This window comes from Mus caroli, chromosome 8 (genome assembly GCF_900094665.2).
Source record: "Mus caroli chromosome 8, CAROLI_EIJ_v1.1, whole genome shotgun sequence".
Lineage (NCBI taxonomy): Eukaryota > Metazoa > Chordata > Mammalia > Rodentia > Muridae > Mus > Mus caroli.
The window spans coordinates 104,185,804-104,205,029 of NC_034577.1; the positions used below are offsets into that span (position 1 = coordinate 104,185,804).

Consider the following 19,226-nt stretch of genomic DNA (forward strand, 5'->3'; position numbering starts at 1 on the left):
TATTGTATACTGTGGTAAATCAAGCTGCAGCTGAGATGGAAACTTTTCCATACTAGATACTCTTCATAGTACAAGAAGGTGTCATGAAGTTTGATGGGAGAGCAGTTATCCCTAGGCTTCTACAGCTGTGAATTCTGGGAGCTACAATAATAGCCTGCCAGGTAAGATGCACGCATTTGTGCATTAGTGGCACAGCTGTTATGAGGGTAACCAAACACTTTCTGATTGGAGTTTTGGACAACTCAGGAAGAAGCTCACATCTAGTTCTGTCAACCAGACCAAGAGTCTATGATTAGGGGACTTATAGACCCTCAAAGGAAACTGTTATTGCTTTGTTAATGGTTGTGTTGTGAAACTCCTTGTTAATAACCACATTTACATCCATAGATGAGTGCTTTACTCACCCTTTATCAGATACTCTTTTTTTTCTGAAGAGGAAACTCATAGCAGCTGAAGTGTTGAGAATACGTGTTGGTGAAATGCTCTGTTCTAAACAAGACTGTTGGATAAACTCTTCCCAGGTTCAGGGTACATCAAAAAGACAGACAGATAAAAGGAAGAGCAAGAGGATGAGGAGTTGTTCAGAAAAGATGTCTCCTGGACATGCCATCCCATTGTGTTCATCCACTACAAGTATAGCTATCTGCACAAGATCTGTGCAAGATTGAGCTATCAGTATTTCATCATAGATAGGGAGAGGCAGAAAGCTCTCTGAGGGACTATTGGTAGTAAGTAGATGTTGGAAGAAGCGTTGTCAATTCCTTTAGTGCTGTATCTACTGGTAACTTGCCCTTGTTCAAGTAAAGAACTCCCAGTCTATGATATGGCAAGTAAGTATAATGAAATGCCGTGAGTCACACACAAGAAGATATGAAAGTAGGAAACAGGCTTCTTGAGAAGGGTTCCAGCTGACGAGGAAGGGAGGGGTATGAGAGAGGGGAGTGGGCACTGAATATGACTAGAATTCATTATGTAAATGTACAAAACCGTCAAAAACCTTGAGAAAGAGAATGCCTTTTAGTACTGAACGAGCAAATCAAACTAATTAAAACATGCTTTATCTTGCTGACCTGTCATTGTTTATGGTGAAATGTTTGAAATTATCTTTTGATGTTATTTTAAAAGCACAGTACATTTTCATAAGTGGGGTCAGATAATAGATCCCTGCAGCTTGTATTTATCTGTGACTGTCATAATCTTACCTTCATGTTTAAAAAATAGTTTAGCTGTATTAAGGGCTCTTGGATGACAGGGCCTCTTTCTTTCTTTTTCTTTCTTAGGAATATGCTATATTGGAAAGTGGTTTTTTTTTTGTTTTGTTTTGTTTTTTGTTTTTTGTTTTTTGCTTTTTTCCACTGTGGTCCTCTCTGTACAACACACTGTTTTTCTCTTTTCTCTTACTCACATATAGGTTTTGTCATTATCTTGGGCTTTCTGCATTTTGTCCACAGTTAGTTTGGATGTGAATAATTCAGTGCTTCTTCCATTTGGTGTTCCACTTGGAGTTTGTTGAGCATCTTGGATGTGTGGATATAAGTTTTATGTCAAATTAGAAGTTGTAGGCATAATTTCTTGGAATAATTTTTCTGCCATATTCTTCTCTTGTATACCTATCACTTATCACTTATCATCTATCTATCACTTATCATTTATCTACTGATTATCTATCTATCTATCTATCTATCTATCTATCTATCTATCTATCTATCTATTGTCTATAAATGATCTATCTATTGCCAATTCATTAATTTTTTTTGACTGGGTCTCTCTCTGTAGCCTAGACTGGTTTCGAACTCATGGCAAGTAACTTCTCTTGGCATGCTGGCTACAGAGCTTACATTTATAAGCCACCACTTCAACCCCTCATCTCCAAGAACCACTGTGTACTTGAGTACTGAGAGGTACTGCAGATACCCGAGGCTATTCTTCAGATATACCAGGCCTTGTTGCTGCTTCCACTGCTCTGTCTGTTCAACACGAATGCTGAATCACCATGGTGTGCTCTTAATTTTATCTGTTGCATTTGACTGTTCTAGGAGTTGTATCTCTTTATTATTGTACCTCATCAGAGAATTTACCTTCATGTCTTCCTCTTTTGGGTTTTGCTTTGTTTGTTTGTCTTGTTGCTGTTTTTAATGAGTTATGCTGGTCTTCTGCTCCCTATACAGCTAAGGCTGACATTAAACTTCTGACCCCTCTTTTTTTATCTCCTAAGGGGGGGGGGGTTCCAGCCTTGAGACACTGTGCCCAAGTTCTTTAATCCTTTAAATGTGATTTCCTCTGCTCTTTTGATACACTGATCATGACAGCTTTAAAATTTCACCTCTTTATATGGACTTTTTATTAACTGTATAGGTTTTATTCCTATTTTGGGGACACACTTTTCTTTTGCATTCCACATATTATATAAACTCACTACACCTATCATAAACTTCCTTGAGTTTTGAATGTTGATTTGACAATGTTTCATGGGGTCCTTGGTGATTTTATTGTTTATTTTTGTATCTATGTATTTCTTTAATAACTTGTCACAAATTATGGTTTTGTCCATCTATAGTTTCCGGTTGTTTATCTCTCTTTTTAAAAGTTTTATGTTGTCTCTGAAATGCTTTGATGTTGTCTAGTGTGACCAGGTTTGTCTAGGACAAGGACAAACCTGGTTCAGCCAGGGTTTGAGTCAGACCTAGTGTCAGATCTACTTGTGACAGTGAAATCCCTGTTCTGACTTTATTGATAGTAAGTTTGCTGATATCTTACCAAAAAGTGTATCTCCTCCTCCTTATTCTCCTCCTCCTCCTCTTCTTCTTCTTCTCCTCTTCCTCTTCTCCTCTTCCTCCTTCTCCTCTTCCTCTGTCTCCTCTTCCACTGAGGATTAAACCCAGAGTATTATGTATGCCAAGCAAATGCTCCACCAATGAATTCTATCTTGAGCCTCTTTTGAAATTTTAATTTTTACATTTTGAGACAGAGCCTTGGTAAATTTTACAGACTGAGCTGGGCCTAAATCCTCTTGTCTCAGCCTCCTGAGTTGCTCACATTGAAAACTTACACCATCCAACCTTGCTTATGGGTTTAAATGTATGTCTTATTATGTTTGGGTTGCCACATAAAAATAAATTATTCACAGTGTTCCTTCCTATAAACCAGGGCACCTCTGACTGTCCCATTTTTCCTTAGTTGTGTTTTTCTGCATTGTTTTATTTTAGTTTTGTTGTTGTTCATTTTTTCTTGATTTCTTTTTCCTTTAGATAGGCTCTCATACTATTCATGCTGGCATCAAATTCATTCTATAGCCAAAGATGTCCTTGTACTTCTGGTCCTCATACCGCTAACTCCTGAGTTCTAAGATTACAGATTTTCCCAAACACACAGTTTTACAAAATGCTGGGGTTATAGGCCTTTATCACCATGACGAGCATTGTATAGTACTGGGGACTCAATCCAGAGCCTCCCAGAACCTAGACTAAGCACTTTACCAACAGAGATGCATCCCCAGCACTTCTTTCCCTCTACCATGTTGTTTACCAACACATTCATCAGGGATCTGTATATTCTCTCTCTTAGTCATTCTCTACCAAGTCTGCTGATTTGGCAGTGTCTTAGGTATAGGCCTTCACACAGTTTTCCAAATACAGTATGTCCCAAGAGGGTGAGCCATGAAGTGAACAGATGTAGGAATACTCTTTCCTGAGTGGCTCCTTGCTCTTAAAAGTCTGTGATAGACAGCTGCGAGTTGCTCCTCTTCTTGGCTCTCTCTTCCAGGAACACTGAACATCTACAGCAAGATCAAACTGTGGCAAAAGCAATCAGTGGCAAGCACTAGCTAGCTGTCCTCGTTAGACTTCCACTTCAGTTTAGGAGAAGTGACCCTGTCTCTCCCTGGCACCCCAGGATTAGATCTGGTGCAACAGAAGGCTGATGTAAATGTAGATTACATAGTTCTGGCTGGGACACTAGAAAAGCCACTTTATCTGTGGCTGACCTATTGTGCATTATAGAAGTCTTGTCATGCAGACACAGGACAAAGAATGGGTCCTGTCTCCAATGTCACAGACTCTTTACCGGACCCACTAAGACCTAACAGACTTGCTTCAAGTAGTCTTCTCCTCTGCTGAATACTCTCAGTAGAATTTCTAAAGTCTTTACTGTTTTCTTACCATAGCTTCCTCCAGTTAAATACTCATTTTGTTAGAGTCCGTTGGGCTCTGCCATTCTTGAAGCTGATACCTCTTATTATGTTTTTTTGGTAATAATTTCACATTTCTGTTGCAAATTTATTAATCTGCAAGCAGGTTTATAGAAAAGCATATAATCCAATCTTGTTGTACTCTAAAGCATAAAGAACTATGTTAAAAAAAATCTAGCATAGGTTTAAATATCACAGCATCATAGAGTGATTCATTTTGTATGTATAGAAAGGAATATGTCTTTGTAAATAAGGATTTGCAAAGGAACTACTTTTAAATTGTGTCAGAAAGATGACCTGTGTGTTTTGAAATTAAGTGTAAATTTGTGGGATGGGAAGACATGTCAATTAATAAGAGTATGCAAACAAAGCAAAATACAAATTCTCCAGAGGTTTTGAAACATTTATTTTATTTTCTGTGTGTGAGTGTTTATCTGCATGCGTGAATGTGCACCATACATGTAGCTGGTGCCCATGGAGTTCAGAAGAATTTATTCAACCCCAAGAACTGGAGTTGTCTGTGGTCATGTTCTACCATGTGTGTGTTGGGAACCAAATGCGGTTCCTCTGTAGCAGTAAAAAGTGTTTCTAACCACTGAGATATCTCTATGGCTACTACAGTGATATTTTAAGAAGCAAGAAGGGTGCAGTATAGTGTGCCATGTCAAACTAAAGCAGAAGAAATGGTATGGGATGATAATAAACTGGATGCAGCTAATACTTATTTTTATATTCATATTTATAAATCTTGAATTATAGTAAGACCTAGAGACATCGAAAGCTGTCATAAGCACACTTGTCACCTTGGTTTCCATAGAGTATACTTGCTCAAATAAACAAGAATTCTCAGAGAAATGCTGATTTCAGTGTTGGGGGCTCATGACAAACAAGGTAAACCTGAAATATCTTGTTCCAAAAGAGAAATAAAATAAATAAAATTATTTAAAGTGTTCTGAGACGATCTCAAACTCTGGCTTGAAGGGCCCTCATGAAAAATCTGAGACACCATAAAAGTCAATATAATGATATTAACAGGACATATATGGATTGAAATAAGCTAGTCTGAGTCCAGGCTAATACAAGTAAGTTAAATGAGCAAGAGAGAAAGCACCCCTGAACTGTGGAAAACAAATGATTTATTATAAATCTGCCTTCCTGTAACCATCAGAGTAATGATTGATTCAGGCACGAATTATTAATAGATGCTAAAAATATCAGGTAAAACTTTAATGAGGAACAGAAGATTTGCATAACTTCAAAGTACCTCCTTCAAATTACTTATTAATCACAACAGGAAAACCAGTTACTTTCTGGAGAGGAATCCTGGTAGACAACAGCTAATGAAGCGAGACCTTAACAAACTTAACATCACCACCAACAAGGGCAACCCCGACTCCTAAAACCAACATGGATGGGAGAACACCACATCAAGTCTACTATATTCCTACTTTAAAAAAAAATCACATAAGCTGGACCTAGCTGCAGGAAAGTGGGGAAATATAAATTGACACCCTTCAGAGAAATTGGCCTGTGTCTTCCGAAATAAAAACAAAACCCTTGAAACCACGTGAAATGAGAAGATGGAAAACTGTTTTATGTTGATAGAGATTGGGGCTTAAGGATATGGTTTGTGGTGTTCTGATTCCCAGAAACCAAAGTAAATGGATGATGGGTAGACCAGCCTTCCTCTAATTCTAAACTGAGAAGCAGACAATCCCCAAAACAGATTATGTAGCAAGACTAGTCAGATCCACTATCTCTGTGTTTGATTAAGATACCCTGCAATAAAGAATAAGACACAGAACAGTGGAGGATGATTTTCCATAGCAACCTTAGGCATCTACATTCATGAACACCTATACACATGCAAAAACACACACATATCACACAGACATATAATAAATAGAAAAAGCCAAAAGGAATAAAGATATATAGTAATTAAATGTGATTCTGGATTTGGTTTTAGCCAAGGGGGAAAATACTATATGGGAAATTAGGGTAAAAGGGAAACATTTAAATATGAGCTACAGAGTAAACAAAACTATTGTACATGGTTTAGCAGTTTTGATTTTGATAAATATACTGTGATTCCAGAAGAGATAATCCAAATTCTTACAAAATAGTCACTAAATTTATTTGAGGAGAAAGGAATATTATGTTTGAAAATGATATTCAAGTAATTCAGAAATGTGTATATATTTAAAAATTCATAGCAAGTCATTATACAAGTGCATAACTTTTGACCCAGAAATGCCAACCTACAGAATATAATTGTTCTAAACCAAATGGCAATGGGGAAAAATTCATTTGTCTGGGCATTAAACTACAAGTTAATTTTCATCATTCATTTGAAGGAGAAGCAACCTAAATGTCTCATCATAGAGCAGTAGCTGAGGAGACTCTGCCAATCATTTGATGTAATTTTATAAGTGCAATGGATATTATCATAAAAGTATACAGTAATAGTAAAATTCGCTTATGTTAAAATAACCATATAAGTGTATGGACATTAGCTGTACAAAATTAGTGATGTGAGCTTGGAATAGCAAGAAATTTCAAAGTAACTTAAATTGTAATGGGTCTGAACGTCTCTTTTTATTCCTGTGTAAGTGTTCTTTAATAAAACGCAAACACAAAATAGAATGAGATGGGTCTTTGTATCCAGCACAAATATTCTGAGCCTATATCTGTTGGATTCGAGTGAATTCGTTTTTATGGGCATTAAATGAAATGGAAACAATGATGGTTGTTGTGTTCAACCAATTTGGGTTGAGGATGGATTACCACTTTGTTAGGAAGTTCAGCCGAAGTCCTTTGCTCACCACACAGTCTTAGAGCCACACAGAGCCTGTACAGCACGTGGCCTTCTCCTTGAGGGAGGATGCCGGAGACAGGAAAGTTTTCTCAGCGTAATATGCCTTGATATTACCAAGCTCAGCTTGATACATTTAGTATATGTGTCATGTGCACGGGAGAGTGAAAAACAAAACAAAACGAAAAACCCGATTTGTCTAGGACTTTTTTAAAACAAAAACATTCCAAGAACAAAGAAAAAAAAAAACCCCACCATAATTAAAGTCACAAGCACAAAAGGTAGAAAGAAAATCAAGGGAATACTAACTTTATGAATTTGTTATGGCATAAACCACAACAACAAGGACAATGACAAACAAAACAAAACAAACAGAATAAACAACAACAACAACAACAACAACAAACAGATGAATAAAATTTCCTGAAAGCTGTGAGGTCAAAAGAGAAAACAAAACAAACAAACAAACAAACAAACAAACAAACAAATTCTGTAATCAGGGAAGTCAATATTGAATAATCTGTTTGACTGGATAGAACTCCGGCTTCATTCTCTTGGTTTGTGTGGTGGTTTGAATGGATTTGGCCCCTACAGACCCATGTTTGAATGCTTGGCCCATGAGGAGTAGCACTGTTAGTAGGTGTCGCTTTGTTGGCAGAAGTGTGTCACCGTGGAGCCAGGCTTGAGGTTTCAGGTGCTCAAGTCCAGGTTTAGCAGCATAAAATTCTTTTCCTTCTGGCTCAGGACCAAGATGTAGAACTCTCAGCAACTTCTCTAGCACCATATCTGCCTGTATGCCACCATGCTTCCCAGCATGATGATAATGGACTGAACCTCTGAAACTGTAAGCCAGCCCCAATTAAATGATTTCCTTTATAAGAGTTGATGTGGTACTTCCTCTAAGTACTCTCACCTCCTAAAGTTGGCACCACCTCTCAGATAATGCCACCAACTGGGAACCTAGCAATCAACACATGTATGACATGTCATAGTTTGATCTTAACAGCTACCATGGTTAATTGATTCCAAGGGATACCTTAGAGGATATAAACCAGTTGTTCACAACCTGTGGGTCTCAACTCCAATGTCCTTTTCACTGGGGTCGCCTAAGAGCATGGGGAAAACATATATACTTACATTATGAGTCATAACATAGCAACATTACAGTTATTGAAGTAGCAATGAAAGTAATTTTATGTCTGAGGGTCACCACAACATAAGGAAGTGCATGACAGAGTTGCAGCATTAGGAAGGTTGAGAACTGTTGCCTGTGTCCTGGAATACTCACCACCCGGCCCTACCTGCCCTTGGGGGTTACGGGTCAGGTGGCACAGAGTCAACAATACAAAGGTCTGGAGCAGGTGAGAAACTCAGCAGCAAGCTCATCTGAATGCTGTCTCAAGCTCCTTTAATACCCCCCACCTGTGCCCCATGGGTTCCAAGAAAGCATCTCTTCTAAACAGCAGTTCCTAATTAACTGGCATTGTCTGTGCCAGCAATCCTTGGTTTCTCAAGCAGTCCTCAATTAGGTCATTCTGCAAGAGATGCTTTTGTGGCTGTGTGGCCCAGGCATTTACATAGAGGCACCCTACCATTCCTGCTACAGAGAACCACTAGTAAACTATCAGTCAGACGAAGAGAATCTCGGAGGGCAGGATTCAGAATGATTCTGGAAACCATAAGCCTGTACTTGTGAGACTGAGGTGGGACACGGGCTCAGTACCGACATGTGTGTGACAACCTGGAGTTCTCTGAACCCCATCATTTAAGACCTTTATGGAAACTTTATTATGTGGATTTGGCTTGACTAAGTCATTAGACACTTGTGATCAAACAACCCTTAGTTCCTCTTCCAGGGGGTACAGGGAGCTGAAAGTTACCAACCTCTAACTGTGTGAGTGGTTCCCTTGGTAACCAGTATTTATCCCTAGATAGTTATCCACCACTTACCTCATTTACATAGAGAGAGATATCACTTCAGAGAGTCCAAGGAGACTCTGTGCCGCCAGGGAGTGGGGGCAAAGACCAAATACATACGGTTACTTCTCAAGGAGTGAAGACTCCTTAACAAAGCAAGCTGATTAGAATAATGTTAGCACAAGTGTTTTCATTTGCCATCTCTGTAGCGATACTGTTATAAAGGAAACTCATTTTCTTTTTATACAATTTAAAGCAAGATTTGTAAGTAGGTTGATCTTGGAGAAGTGATATATAATATTGTCAAAAGTGTTTATTACCAACAAGATTAAGCTTGAGAAAGTCTATTTGAGAAGCTATTCAATACACAAGTTGTAAAAACATCTAAAGACTGAGACAGGCAACTCAAGTGGGAGGGATAGCCTACACTCAATATAAGCTAGCCATAACAAACTAATGCCTTTGTGATATATGTCTGTGTGTGTGTGTATATATATGTATACATATGTATATATGGTGTTTTAAAGGAATATACATATATGTATATTATGTATGTACATAAATGTTATAAAGGATATGTATATCTGTATATATGTATACATGGTGTTTTAAAGGAATATACATATATGTATATTATGTATGTACATAAATGTTATAAAGGGGTATATGTATGTATATACATATACAAGTATATATGTACACCCTGTTGTATGAATGTATGCATATAAATATATTAAACACTGTATAACAGTATTGTGAAATATAAACTAATGAAAGAAAATCCAGGTAGTACTTCCTTCCTTACTTCAAGACATTACAGAGAACATATAGCTTTGAATTCCACTCACCCCATTAATATCCCACCGTGTGTGTGTGTGTGTGTGTGTGTGTGAATTCCTTTATGTGTGGGTAAATATGTGTACACGTGGAGGTCAAAAGGTAGCCTCCAGTGTCATTTTTCAGGTTTTTTCCCTCAAAAGGCCCAATATTGGCCTGAAGCTTCGCTAAGTAGTCAGGGCTACCTGGCTTGTGACATACAAAGATCTACCTGGCTCAGCCTCCTAGTTCACCATTTGGGGGATTATAGATGTGCGCCAGCAGGCCTCGCTCTGGAAATCAACCTCAGGCCCTCAGGCCGGCGAGGAAGGTGCTTTACAGAATCACCTCCCCTGCCCTCCTGATACGTTTAGTCATTATGTTTTATTTCAGCTCTATCTTATATGCATGTAGGTTTTTTTTCATGGTTATCTTAATCCATGTCCTGTTACTGTAACAAAATATTTGAGGCTGGGTACTTGGCAAAAATAATAGGTTCAAAGCAGAAGGAAGGAGCTGGGTTAAAACTGGCTTGTGGTATTTAGGGCCAGGACATCCAGGTTAATAGTGCTGGCTTCTGCTTGGCTGCTGGCAATGACCTGTGCTGCTTTGACTCATGGCAAGGATCAGAAAGGCAACTGGGCACATGAGCAAGACACAGAACAAACAGGGCATCCTCCTTTGATAATAGCCTCCTCTTGTGGTAATTAAGGCCGTCCCTGTGATGGAAATCTCTGCTGTGAGGGCAATGATAAGTTCCTGAGAACTCTGTTTTATCATCTAAATTAGGTCCTACTCCCAACATGGCTGAATTCAGGCCCAAGTCTCAACCTGAGTTTGGGTGGAAACAAACCAGATTCAAATCACAGTAAGAGATATTGTATCTATGTTTGAAATTCACAAAAATAAACCACATACACACACACAATATATATATCTATCTATATATACATACATATAGATGAATATAGATATAGATATAGATATAGATATAGATATAGATATAGATATAGATATAGATATAGATATAGATATTGTGATGTGGCTTCTAGGCCAGCACTCTTTGGTGTTTGTGAAACTGTATTTTCACTCTGGAAGAGACCTGATTTGGATTTTTTCCCTCCCACTCTGGGTTCATACACCACCCTTGCCATTTTTGACAATACTGTATGCACACCATTTTTGTTTTTAGCTCATCTATAGACGCCAATACCTAAAAGATGTGAGGGTACATCCATTATGTTCATACAATAGAGGCTCAAAGTTGATACACTTTGACCATTTTAAAAACTGAAGAATCTTAAAGACAAGTGGCTTTCCAAGGTGAAGTGTCTGGGAGTTGAAAAAAAATAATATCAACATCCTTGAATTCTATTGTGGATTGGAAGCTCTCTGCATTGAAAAGGCATGTCTGCCTGATAAATGCAGAGATGTGTATATATAGCCTTATTGGGAAAAATGAGCTTTATGGACATAATGAAGTTTGAGATCATCTTTCAATTTGGTGAGTTTTAAGTCTAGTCTCTCTCTCTCTCTCTCTCTCTCTCTCTCTCTCTCTTTCTGTGTGTTTCTCTCTCACAAACACACTCACACACATGCATGTACACCATGTGTGTATATTTATGATGTATGTATGTATGTACATTTCTGTTAAGTACAAGCACCAAATGAAACTGCATGTATGTGTGTTTATGATGTTTGTATCTGTCTGTGCTTACTTCTGTGAGTACAGGCATACAAATGACACAATGTGCATGTGTGTGTGTGTGTGTGTGTGTGTGTGTGTGTGTGTTGGGGGTCATAGGATGACCTCAGGTGTTGGTACTCACTTCCAGCTTCATTGACATAGGCTCGCTTCAGGCTAACAGCCCTGCAAGCTTTAGGTATTCTTCTGTCTTCTCCTCCCATCTAAAGGAGCCCTGGGATTACAGAAGCTGTTTTCATTCCAGGCTTCACATAAGCCCTGGGGATCTGAGATCAAGTCATCACCCTGCAAGCACATTACCCACCGGCACATCCCTCCAGACCCAAAGAATACAATATTTATCAAAGCAAGACAGTAGTATTTAATAAGAATAAAAAGATAAGAAGGGCATAAAACAGGGGAGTAGAAATTAAGATGTAGGCTTTGATAACTAGCAATCCAATATTACTTTGTGGATTTTTTTTTGAGAAATGATTAATTAAATAAATAATAAATAGTAAATAAGATTCTAGACAGCTCTGTCTTGGATCCATATTAGAAGTGATATATTAGGATCTTTAGAGCTGAAGACTGAGGCATGGTAAGTCTTTAGGAAAAAGAAACCATGGATACAACTCACAGTCATTCAATGGATATGAGTCTCTGCCAGATTAAAATAAAGGCCCCAGAAAAAGAACCAATGTTATCTTCAGGCTCCACAATACAGAAAGAAAAAAAAAATCGCTATCTAGGAAAGAGAGCAATTTGCATTTCAAGGTGCATCCAAGGATCTGAAAGATGGTACGGATCGGGTGAATAATAACTTCATCCACCACAAGTTTTCTTCACATGTCTATTTAGTGCTTGAGTGCACTTTTCTATTTTATTCTCCTAGCTTCTAGTCTCCCGAAGAGCTAAGCACCACACAATATCCAAAGTTGTCATTTCTAAGGCTAATGACATCTAATTCTTATCACGGGCTTTAGTTTTCTCTGTGTAGACGGACTCTGAGAAAAGCTGCGTTTCCACATCTCAATTTTGCCCATATCACAGAGCAAAATGTAAATTGCAAGTCTCTTGCCTCTTTGATTGTGTGCTGGGTCCCCTGCAGTTCCAGAAATAATGCATGGTTATCAGCAGAAGGTCAGACTCTTTTTACCTCCATGCCTGTGGAAAGCACAAATTGGATCCTTTTCTCCAAACATGAGGCATCTTTGCCTCAGGGTGCTTGTCTGGTATTCATATATTTCAAAGCAAGCTTGATTATCCAGAAAAAAATTATGATTCTTTCTCCTTTTCCGAAACTACAGAAATAGGACAGAACCCTGTCTATGCCAGTAGGTTGCTTACTGCGGTGGCCCTGAAGGCCACAAAGAAAGACTCACCTGGGCTGCTGAGTTTGGAGGGCTCCCACTATTGTAGGAAAGACAGAACCAAAGGCTGTTCACATCATGATAGTCCAGAAGGCTGAAGCCAGGGCCTAGGGTAGTGACTTACGTCTTCCAACTATGGCTCTACCTTCTAAAGTTTCCACAGACCCCCAAACAGCACCAACAGTTGAAGAACACACACTACTTGAATGTGTGTTGGAGGTCTGTTTCAGGTACAACTCTAACCTTCAGGTTCTATCAATATTTCTCCTATGAGCTAACCAATTTTATTCATTAAAGGTAGCAGAATATACATATATACACACACACACACACACACACACACACACACAAAATCATTTCTCTTTCTCTGAAGGATTTACACAGCCCACTTAAATACATTGACTAAGATGACCATAATATCCTCAGATGGACTAAATTTCACTTTGTTTTATTTCTCCCAAACTCTAGTGCCCTGACCTCCATTTTCTTGCAGTATCAGCTTTAGAAAATGTGTAATTATAAAGTTTTTGAGATGGTCTCTTAACAGTGTTTGCTGGGCAGTGTTGGCACACGTCTTTAATCCCAGCACTTGGGAGGTAGAGGCAGGCAGATTTCTGAGTTCAAGGCCAGCCTGGTCTACAGAGTGAGTTCTAGGAGAGCCAGGGCTACACAGAGAAACCCTATCTCAAAACAAACAAACAAACAAACAAACAACCCCAAACAAACAAACAAACAAACAAAAAAACAGTGTTTGCAGCTGTCTCTCTGAATGCCACCCAAAGAGAATGGCTACCCCTACTCTCAGTTTCCCTGGAAAGGCCAGAGCCCAACTAGCACACACATGCTTTCCTTCCAGTTGCAAAGCTACCATAAAGAAAATATGTTTTCACTTTAAATAAAGGCAGTAAGCAAACGTGATTGCTTGTGCTTTCTCTCTCACCAAACACTTAAGTCTCCTCCCTCCCTAAGCTTCATTGGAATGGATTTCAGTCTGGCTGGTTTCTGGCTTCCTCCCCTTCTGCAGTCACCTTGAGAAAATTCTTCCTTGTCCGCTCTACTTTGCCCAGGGCAGTACTGGCTTGGCCACGACTGAGAGCTTCCTCTTTCCCGAATTTGATATTGGACTTGTACCTAGTTGGCCCAGAATCCTCAAACAACGAAGTTTCTATGTTATATTTAGATGTCTTTAATTATTCAGAAATGGTGTACCTGCCTGAAAATGAAGGTGAACTTTCTTAATATAAAAGAAAATGTAAAAGGCACAGGGCAAACAGAAAAACTAGATAGTATATACCCAAAAGTTAGGGAGATTTTTTTTTTTCCTAGGGATGGGCTTGGAGCAAGTCTGGACGCCATTTTGACCATCATGCCTCTCATTTGTCCCTACATTGCTCTGTTTAGCCTGGTTATGATTCAGTGTTCTCCTGTTGTAATTATTGCTCTTATTCTCATGATCAGAACTTCCTAGACCCATTGTGAACTAGAATAAAAGCTACATGCTCTGGTCAGGCATCTAATGCCTAAGAGAGTTTTTCCTGATTCTATTTTTCTGACACTACAGAGTTCTAGGAAGTGAAACTAAAATGTCATTCTAAGGTTGGAAGGTCCTGTTTTGTTCGTGAGTGCTTGTAAGCGCCCAGGGCTAGCTTCTTCAGATCCACCCCCCCCCCTTGGGATGAATATTGAAGCCTTTTCTCTATTGAGGGCTATGAGTGGGATTTCTAAACCATCAGCCAGAACCTTCCTCGTGTTCTGTAATAGTGAGACACCGCTGTACCGCAAGCTGCCGCTTCATGCACTCTCTTGATATTAATCCTTCCGTGGAGACCACTGCCTGGGTCAGGAGTTGGACAGTCAATTTTCTTTGACATTTTGAAACTGTGCTAGAGGGCACCATTTCTGAAGGTCAGGTACGGCCCTCCTATACAGATTTAGGTTCTAGTAGCTAAGTCAGGACTTTCTACAGTCTGCCCTTGTGGCAAGAAGCATCTAACTTAGCTATAAGTAGCTCACACTCTCAACATTTATAATTCCAGGAAAATCTACTCAGTGGCTGAGCATAAGACTCAGGTTGGAATCTCTGTATTTACTTGTTCAACAAATATGCTTGACACATTTGATATAAGGATGTATTTCTTTTCTCCATGCTGGAGATTCAGAGACAATAAGACAACCTCCCAGCCCTAATGACCAGAGTGAAAAGATTGAAGGGAAAAATAAAATGGTCTGGGGAGATGGCTTATTGGATAAAGGTGTTTGCTTTGCAAGCTTGAGAACCTGATTTTGTTTCCCCAGCACCCATGTTATAAAGCTATATATAGTCATGCATTCCTATAGCCCCACTGCCAGGGTGGAGACTAACAGACAAAATCAAGAATTTCTGGGGTTTGCCAGCCACTAGTCTAGCTCCAGGTTCAGGGAGAAACACAGGGAGTGACTAAGCAGGACACCTGATGCTCCTCTTTGGCTTTATGTGCCCACACTCATGTGCTCATGTGGCCATACACCAATGTACACCCACATGCACACACATGCAATCATGCATGCATGAACACATATATATGTAAAGATTTTGATTAAAATAAGCCACTAGTTGCATGCTAACAATCACTCTTAGAAGACCATACTTTTGGGAAGCTAAGTTTTCACTAAATATTTCTTTCAGGCATTTCAACCTTACATTTTAGAAGACTATGTGATACACCAGGTCTCTCATGATCAGAAATAGAAGAGATTTGTTTAGTTATAGAAATTCCCAATGGGAGCAAAACAAAGACTTCCCTGAACAACCTGTGTGACATTATCTTCTGCTCAGTGAGAAAATGTGGATCCTGTCAGGCAAGGAAGGGCACAAATCTGAGCAAAAAGCAGGACACAGGCTTTGGTCACTGGATGTTTAGAAACAGAATCAAGACACCACGATTGCATCACATGTCTTAAAAATCTGCTTTGTGTATTTGGTAGCTAACTTCTAAGCTACCTCCCACCCCCGCACTTACATGGTTCTTCCTTTTCATTTCTTCATTTTAAACTTCTTACAAAGAACAATTCATCATTATTCAGAACTCTGCAAGCTTCTCCATTGTTTATTTACATCTTCTCACACACAAAGAGCTCCCAAGAAGCTTTTAAAAGAAGAGACCGGGATATAAGTAGGCGATTAAAACCAAGATTGAAATGTTAAGATTACTAGAGGAAAAAGAGACATTGCCTAAAGATTTTAAACTAACCAAAGAACTAAATTCATCTCAGAAAGGTTTTTTTTTTTTCTGTAATTTAGAAGACGACACATGAGTGGGGTCTTCCATCTTCTTCTGACTCCTAGGAATAAATGTCTTGATGTATGTCAATTAATTATAAGGCTTGGATGCTTGCCTTATGTTATATTCCACAGTTGCCTAATTTCTTCTTCATGTATATATTTGCTTCTCAGAGTAGTTATTCCCCAGTAATTATAGTCCCAGTTTATAGTCCATAGACTGATTTAAATAATAATATTTTAATTATGTAAAATAATAAAAATTGGATATTTCTAGACTAATCACCCATGATGATTAATAAAAAATTTAACCCTCACAATAATTTAGCAACTTCTACCTTGTACAGTCAGTGCTGCATTCCTATTTAATTTGCTTGCTTTTGTTTTAATCATTTATTATTTGTTCAGTTTGTCAGTTGAAAGGGATTTTTCTATCATCATTATCTCTTGAGCGACAGCTAAACTTATTTCAAAGTCTCCCACATCTTCTAAGAAAGCTAATGGTTTTGTGGCTCTCTTTTCCTCTCTGTCAACACTACTGTCCTTGTTCTAATGTTGCCTGTGATTCTGCTTATTTCTCTACCTAGAGATTTTTTTTGCATAAATTTATAGCTATTCTTTCTTTGTCACTACCTTTGTATCTTCATTTTTTTGCATATTAAGCTAACAAATAGTATATATTTAAGGTAATGTTGGGTTTCAGTTCTAACACTACCTGGCTATCCTACAATTCAATGCTGACATCAATTGCCCAAATTAGTATAAGGAGATGGAGGTTTAAGGGCTCTATCCTTAAGACTGGCTTTATTGCAGACAGCATCCTCAAGCTGTGTGACCAGGTCTACTAATACACAGGTTTCTATGAACATTCAAATTCAATGATTTCTAAAAATAACATTGTTACTTTCTGAAGATTGTTATACTTACATCTTACTATAAAGTATACGTAAACAGTATGGTTCACAGTCATGCTGAAGTATATTATAGTTTATGATTGAGTTTTATTATGAAGTATAAATAGTATGATCTATTGAAAGTGTGGGTACTTCTTGTCTCCCCTAAAGCTGGGGCATGGCACCCTCCAGGTATAATAATGTATTTAATTGTCATCTTATTTCCATTTCTGTTCTGTATAAATTCTTGAGACACTCACCTTACAAAGAGAAAAGTTGTACTTGGTCTCTAGTCATGGAGAGTACAGTCTACAACTAGCCAATAATCTTTTGGGATTGTGAGACGGCCAGTGTGTCATAGTGAGACGTGTTCAAAGAAAGCTTACTTTATAGACAGGGCGTAAAAGAAAGTAAGGAACATGCCCAGGATCTCACGAATTTCACTGAGGATGTGCTCCAAATGGCCCAAAGAAATCCTAACTGTTCATATCTCTTAAAGGTTCCGGATAGCATTACTCTGGGTCAAGGCTTTAAAAGCAATTACATGTGTACTAAGGGCCCATTGGTTTAATTCTCCTTTGACCTAGAGACTTGAGTGACATTCAAGATGTACACAATAGTGGTTATGAGGACATAAGTTATTTTTTATCATTGGCCACATAATAAATCCTGATTGATTTTTTTTAGATGTATTTATTTTTATGTGAATTGGAATTTAACCTGCATGCATGAAAGTACCAGATCCCCAGGAACTGGAGTTACAGACAGCTGTCAGCTGCCATGTGGGTGCTGGGAACTGAACCTGGGACCTCTGGAAGAACAGCCAGTGTTCTTAACCACTGAGCCATCTCTCCAGCCCCGCCCCACCCCGATTGATTTTTTTAAACAAATTATTCTATCTTTAATGATGCATATATGTTATTGGGTATGTGTACTGTGTAAAGGTATCTGAAGAATCCAGAAGAAGACATCAGATTCTCTGGAGCTGGATTTAAAAGTCATTGTGAGAAGCCTAATGTGGGGATTAGAAGCTGAGCTCTGGTCCTCTGCCATAGTGCATGCTGGTAACTGCTGACCCATCTCTCCATCCTCTGCGTTTATTGGTTTTTAAGCCTCTTCCTTAATCTGAGACCAGACAGGCCCAATGTTCTAACATTTTAACTGTGGTTAGTCTTTGTTGGGTCCCAGCTTCCTTCTATATTTAGTTGAAACTCTATAGGGAGTTTAGGAGTCTCACCATTGTTATAAACCCAAGACTCTCCTCACCTAATAATGCATTGCAAAGTTTTCAAAGCTCTGCACTAGACGCTGGAGGTAATTACCGTATGTATTTATTTATTTTACCACAGATCAAACCTCTCTACATTTATAAAAGTGCCAAATCTATAAAGATACTGTTTAGTTTTATAGGGATTTATTTACTTTTATTTTGCCTACATGTGTGTCTGTACATCACGTGTGTTCAGTGCCTTTGGAGGCCAGAAGAGGGCGACTGATTCCCTGGAACTGGAGTGACAGATGGCTGTGAGCAGCCTTGGGATTGCTGCAAATTGAACTAAGGTCCTATAACTATTTTTCAAGAACATGTAATAATTTCTCTAAGGATGTTAGTATGTAAATCAGCAAGTCACTCCAGGAAAGCATCTTATGATTCCCAACAAGCCAGAGCATCCCAAAAGCTCTAAGCCAGCAAACGTATGTCTAAGTAAGTGTCTGAGAAATGTGGTTATAGTCAGGAAAAGTTTTAGAAAACATTTTGGCATGCTCACACACTCACAGGAGTGACTACTGGGATTTTGGCTTTCTCACCTTACAGGTTTTCTTGTTCACTGTTTCTGAGCCATTTTGTAACTCTGAGAATTGTTAAGGCCTATACAGGGTTCAGAGTTATATTTCCCTAGAAGTACTTAGGAATCTTGTGGAACGCAGCCGATTACTGTTTTATTAATGTTGACCAGTTTATTGTTTAATAAGAGTTTTCATCATTTCGCATTGCATAAAGATATATTTGTTATTTGAAACCAAGGAAATGTTTTGCTAGTTTACTATTTTTTAAGATTAAACATATTTTTTTAACGTGTATGAGTGTTTTCCCACATGTTTGCATGTGTGTATGGTGCCCACAGATGATCAAAGAAGACATTGGATCTCCTGCAACTGAAGTTACAAGTGGTTGTGAGCCACAATGTGGATGATGTAAATTGAACCCAGATCCTCTGGAAAACCAGTCAGTGCTGTTAACCATTAGACTATATATATATATATATATATATATATATATATATA

The 19,226-nt window shown here is 38.5% G+C and overlaps 1 long non-coding RNA gene across 1 annotated transcript in view; it reads right to left on the minus strand.

Annotated features, from left to right (window-relative positions):
* Positions 1–15,905, minus strand: part of LOC110299868 — a 126,388-nt gene extending 110,483 nt beyond the window's left edge. The window contains exon 1 of the long non-coding RNA XR_002378525.1: positions 15,788–15,905. This is a non-coding gene — a long non-coding RNA (uncharacterized LOC110299868). The remainder of the gene's footprint in view (positions 1–15,787) is intronic.
* Positions 15,906–19,226: the final 3,321 nt, after the last annotated feature.